A 6000-nucleotide genomic window follows, 5' to 3' on the forward strand; every position below is an offset into this window, starting at 1 on the left:
CACAAGAAGCAGGAGTGCAATGGCAGAAGCTGCCAAGATTCTTCGCTGGGCGGAGAATCACGTAATAGCACTGTCAGCAGTGTTCTTCCCGGGCGTGGACAACTGGGAAGCAGACTTCCTCAGCAGACACGATATACACCCGGGAGAGGGGGGTCTTCATCCAGAAGTCTTCCACATGCTAATAAACTGTTGGGAAAGACCAATGGTAGACATGATGGCGTCTCGCCTCAACAAGAAACTGGACAAGTATTGCGCCAGGTCAAGAGATCCACAGGCAATAGCTGTGGACGCACTGGTAACACCTTGGGTGTACAAATCAGTATATGTGTTTCCTCCTCTGCCTCTCATACCAAAGGTATTGAAGATTATACGGTGATGAGGAGTAAGAAATACTAGTGGCTCCGGATTGGCCAAGAAGGACTTGGTACCCGGAACTTCAAGAGTTGGTCACGGACGACCCGTGCCCTCTACTTCTGAGAAGGGACCTGCTACAACAGGGTCCCTGTCTCTTTCAAGACTTACCGCGGCTGCGTTTGACGGCATGGCGATTGAACGCCAGATCCTAAAAGGGAAAGGCATTCCAGAAGAAGTCATTCCTACCTTGATTAAGGCAAGGAAGGAAGTCACCGCGAAACATTATCACCGCATTTGGCGAAAATATGTCGCGTGGTGCGAGGATCGGAGTGTTCCGACGGAGGAATTTCAACTGGGTCGTTTCCTACATTTCCTACAATCAGGATTGTCTAGGGGTCTCAAATTGAGATCTATTAAGGTTCAAATTTCGGCCCTGTCAATATTCTTCCAAAAAGAATTGGCCTCAGTTCCTGAGGTACAGACTTTTGTTAAAGGAGTACTGCATATACAGCCTCCTGTGGTGCCTCCGGTGGCACCGTGGGATCTAAATGTAGTTTTAGATTTCCTCAAATCCCATTGGTTTGAACCATTGAAAAAGGTGGATTTTAAATATCTCACATGGAAAGTGACTATGTTACTGGCCCTGGCTTCCGCCAGGAGAGTATCTGAATTGGCGGCTTTATCTTATAAAAGCCCTTATCTAATCTTCCATTCGGATAGGGCAGAACTGAGGACTCGTCCGCATTTTCTCCCTAAGGTGGTATCAGCGTTTCACCTGAACCAACCTATTGTGGTGCCTGCGGCCTCTGGCGACTTGGAGGACTCCAAGTTGTTGGACGTTGTCAGAGCCTTAAAAATATACATTTCAAGGACGGCTGAAGTCAGAAAATCTGACTCGCTGTTGATACTATATGCACCCAACAAGTTGGGTGCCCCTGCTTCTAAGCAGACGATTGCTCGTTGGATTTGTAACACAATTCAACTTGCTCATTCTGTGGCAGGCCTGCCACAGCCTAAATCTGTTAAGGCCCATTCCACAAGGAAGGTGGGCTCATCTTGGGCGGCTGCCCGAGGGGTCTCGGCATTACAATTCTGCCGAGCAGCTACGTGGTCGGGGGAAAACACGTTTGTAAAATTCTACAAATTTGATACCCTGGCAAAAGAGGACTTGGAATTCTCTCATTCGGTGCTGCAGAGTCATCCGCACTCTCCCGCCCGTTTGGGAGCTTTGGTATAATCCCCATGGTCCTTTCAGGAACCCCAGCATCCACTTAGGACGATAGAGAAAATAAGAATTTACTTACCGATAATTCTATTTCTCGGAGTCCGTAGTGGATGCTGGGCGCCCATCCCAAGTGCGGATTATCTGCAATACTGTACATAGTTATTGTTAACAAATTCGGGTTATATTGTTAAGGAGCCATCTTTAAGAGGCTCTTTCTGTTATCATACTGTTAACTGGGTTTAGATCACAAGTTGTACGGTGTGATTGGTGTGGCTGGTATGAGTCTTACCCGGGATTCAAATTGCCTCCCTTATTGTGTACGCTCGTCCGGGCACAGTACCTAACTGGAGTCTGGAGGAGGGTCATAGGGGGAGGAGCCAGTGCACACCACCTGATCTGGTAAAAGCTTTACTTTTTTGTGCCATGTCTCCTGCGGAGCCGCTATTCCCCATGGTCCTTTCAGGAACCCCAGCATCCACTACGGACTCCGAGAAATAGAATTATCGGTAAGTAAATTCTTATTTTATAATATTTCTCTTCCTTTCCCCAAACTCAAAACACATATGTAGTTGGGCCGACTTCAAGTCCCGAGGGCAACTGGGGGAGGACCCACTGCCACTGTGGAGTATACCGACCTAGAGGAGCTGGCGATGGACTGTGTGGGCTACGAGGAGGTGGGTGGGGTGTCAAGAATGGACACGGACCTGCCTGAGATTGTCAACCTACATGACTTGCCCGGTAAGTTTACAGACATATAGAGTGATCTGTTTTAATAGATGTTTTAGAATTTGTGACTAATTTGTTTTTACATTTTTTCTCTCCTTTTGTCTCACATTATATTGGATTTTTACATAACACAGCACAGGAAGGTGAGCTTGGTGAGTCAGAGGAGGGGCATCTGGCGGAGGCTGAGGTGGGGGTACCTAGTGAGTCCTCCAGTGTGGGTCCTCCAATTCCACCTGGCCAGACACACACTGGATCCCCCACCCAACCCTCTCTCTCGGCGATTCTCACTGAAATTGCCAGTCACGGTGAGAGGCTGAGTCAATTTCAGGATGTGATGACCCAGGAGGTAAGCAAGATATCTGTTCAGCTCACTGAGCAGATTACCAGTGTTGAGCAAGGTATGGCTCAACTCTGCCAAGGTGTGGCAGAACTCAGGCAAAGCCAATCCGAGCTCACCTCCTCTGTACAACAATTCTCTAGCTCAGTTGTACAAGCTCTACAGGACATCGCTGGCCTTCTTTCCCACAGTGGCAGGGAGCCTGCAACACCTGCTCCCTCCCCTACCCCTGCCCAGAAAAAAGATCCCACTGGGCAGGGCCCTCGAAGGGCACTTCGCAGACCTACCAGTGACCAACCACGTCAGGCAGGGCGAAAGAAGAAAAAGTAATTTCTCTCCAGATGCGGCAACATTGCCCAGCACCCATGTTTTCCATGTTGCCTTTATGTATTTTGTTTGGCTTGTGTGGCCAGAATGGGCAACTCCCTCATGCTGAAAGGGGATTGATGAGTTCTCTTTTTGTTAGTAGCCTGTGAGGTTTTTTTCCTGTACACTTGATCCATCTTCCTCTTCCTAGCCTGTTGTGGCAGTTTGGGTTTGTGTATTGTGGCCAGAATCTATCTCAGTTTGACCAACAGGATCCTCTGGCTGGGGGGTTCACACCAGTTTTTTTTGTTGGGTTTGTTTGGCCAGTAGATGGGGGACCTTGAGACATATGTAAATTTAGATTTATCATGCTTTAAAATTACAGCCATGTTGGCTTATTGTATTATTTTCATTTATTAAGTAAAAATTATAAAAAAAAAAAAAAAGTTGTGTTCGTGTGTATATTGTGTGTTTATTTGTAGTTTATGCATTATAGAAACGTGTACTCTAAACTTTTACATAGCATATTTCGTTTTGGGGACAAAGGGCACAAACATTGCATATTGATATATTAAAATTGGTTTGCATTGACAACAGTTGACTGTGCCTCTAACGTATACGCCGTCGGGCAGCTCGGCGGCGGATCGACCAATGTGTAGGGCCCATTACTCCTATGCTGCATTCGTCTTGCAAACACTTGTGTATCTGCTACCATCAGCTACGCATTACTGCAAAAAACACGCCTACTGCCCTTTGTACATTCCCACACTAGCCGCCCACTTTCACGCCCATTTCGTTAGCTAGCGAAGCCAAGCCTCTGCACCGCCTCCATCACACCCCTTTATCGTTAGACTAGTGCATTCTGGAAAAGCGTTTGTACTTCTGCACATTCATCGTACGGCTGTCTTTGCGCATGCGCATTATAGCTGTTGCACGTGTGCAGTTTGCAGTTTTCCGCGGCTTGCGATGCGATGATCTGCTGCGAACAACTCGGAATGAGGGCCCATGGGGGTAATTCCGAGTTGATCGCAGCAGCAAATTTGTTAGCAGTTGGGCAAAACCATTTGCACTGCAGGTGTGGCAGATATAACATGTGCAGAGAGAGTTAGATTTGGGTGGGGTGTATTCAAACTGAAATCTAAATTGCAGTGTAAAAATAAAGCAGCCATTATTTACCCTGCATAGAAACAAAATAACCCACCCAAATCTAACTCTCTCTGCAAATGTTATATCTGCCCCCCCTGCAGTGCACATGGTTATACCCAACTGCTAACAAATTTGATGCTGCGATCAACTCGGAATTACCCCCTATATCTCCAGAAGGAAATAAATACATTAGAGAGTGTACAAAGAAGGGCAGCTAAAATGGTGCATGGCCTACATCACAAAACTTACCCGGAAAGGCTAAAAGATCATAACATGTATAGTTTGGAGGAGAGAAGGGAAAGGGGGGAACGTGATAGAAACTTTCAAATATACCAAGGGTCTTAATAAAGGTCAGGAGGGAAACATTATTCAAAGGAAGAGAAGTATTAGAACTCAAGGACATGCACTGAGACTGGAGGGAGGGAGGTTCAGGGGAAATGTAAGGAAAAATTACTTCACAGAAAGGGTAGTGGATAAGTGGAATAGCCTCCCATCAAAGGTGGTAGAGGCTAAGACTGTAGAGCAATATAAACATACTTGAGATATACATATGTACATCCTTACAAAGTATTAAAGTTAAAAAAGGGTTGAGATTACCTAAAGGATAAAAAAAGGGGAAGACTAGATGGGCCAAGTGGTTCTTATCTGCTGTCAAATTCTATGTTTCTATGACAGGAAGAAGGCGTTTGTGGATGTCAACTGACTGTTTTCAGGGAGTGTCTGGAAAAATGCAGGCGTGTCCATGCGTTTGCAGGGAGGGTTACTGACGTCAATTCTGGTCCCGGACAGGCTGATGTGATCGCAGCCAGAGCCGGCCCTAACCAATATGATGCCCTAGGCAAGATTTTGGCTGGTGCCCCCTAGCACCACCGCTGGTTCTGCCTCTGACCTTGCACCTCTTTCCCAGGACCATCACCCCTCACCCATAGCAGTCCTTGTACCCCCTATATTTTAAATAGGAACAGTTCGCACATTTGACGCACAGCCCAAAAAGGGGCATCTACTTGCTGGGAAGGGACATGGCCACACAATAGTAACCCCAATTCCAATTACGCCACACAGTACTGCAACTTTATTCACATTTTATCTTGCGATAGTGTCCCTAATTCATATTACATCCCACAGTAGTATCACTTTACGTTATAAACGTTACTCCTCACAGTAGAGCCCCTTATTCACATTACATCACACTGAATTGCTCCTTATTCACATTACACCACACCTTATTGCTCTTTATTCACATTAGACGACACATTTGTGCCCTTTCTATATGCAACGCCACATAGTAGAGCACCTTATACACATAATGCCACACATTAGTAATGCATTTATACACAATTCCACACAGTAATGCCCCTTACACATATGAGACACATTAATGTCCTTATAAACATAATGCACCTTACACATTATGACAACCTTTATTAATGCCCTTTTACACATAATGTCCCTTACACATATGCCGCACATTATTAATGCCCTTATACACATAATGACACACATAGTGCCTCCTACACATTTGCTGCACATTATTAGTGCCCCTATACACATAATGACTAAAACATGATGATTAAACAGTAGTACTCTGTTACACATATGCTGCACATTATTAATGCCCTTATACACATAATGGCCCTTTACACATATGTTGCACATTATTAATGCATTTTTACATGACACACATAATGCTCCTTACACATATTCCGAACACTACTGCACAACCAACCCACTCACATGCACATAGCACTCACACTTCCACTAACACTGTGACCTCTGCCTCTGCTTAGATACAGATGTGTCCTCACAAATCTTGCATCAATACTAATGTCGGGCACCTTTTTTTTTTTTTTATGAAAATGCATCTTATTTGCATTGCTATGTGGCTAGGATGCACAAGCAGCTTTTG

At 45.4% G+C, this 6000-nt stretch overlaps 1 long non-coding RNA gene across 1 annotated transcript in view; it reads left to right on the forward strand.

The window, feature by feature from the left end:
* The window catches only part of LOC134957563 (uncharacterized), a 34852-nt gene extending 31444 nt beyond the window's left edge, over positions 1-3408 (forward strand). Inside the window, exons 3-4 of the long non-coding RNA XR_010186663.1 lie at positions 2149-2317; positions 2440-3408. This is a non-coding gene — a long non-coding RNA (uncharacterized LOC134957563). The remainder of the gene's footprint in view (positions 1-2148; positions 2318-2439) is intronic.
* Positions 3409-6000: the final 2592 nt, after the last annotated feature.

This window comes from Pseudophryne corroboree, chromosome 9 (assembly GCF_028390025.1).
Source record: "Pseudophryne corroboree isolate aPseCor3 chromosome 9, aPseCor3.hap2, whole genome shotgun sequence".
Lineage (NCBI taxonomy): Eukaryota > Metazoa > Chordata > Amphibia > Anura > Myobatrachidae > Pseudophryne > Pseudophryne corroboree.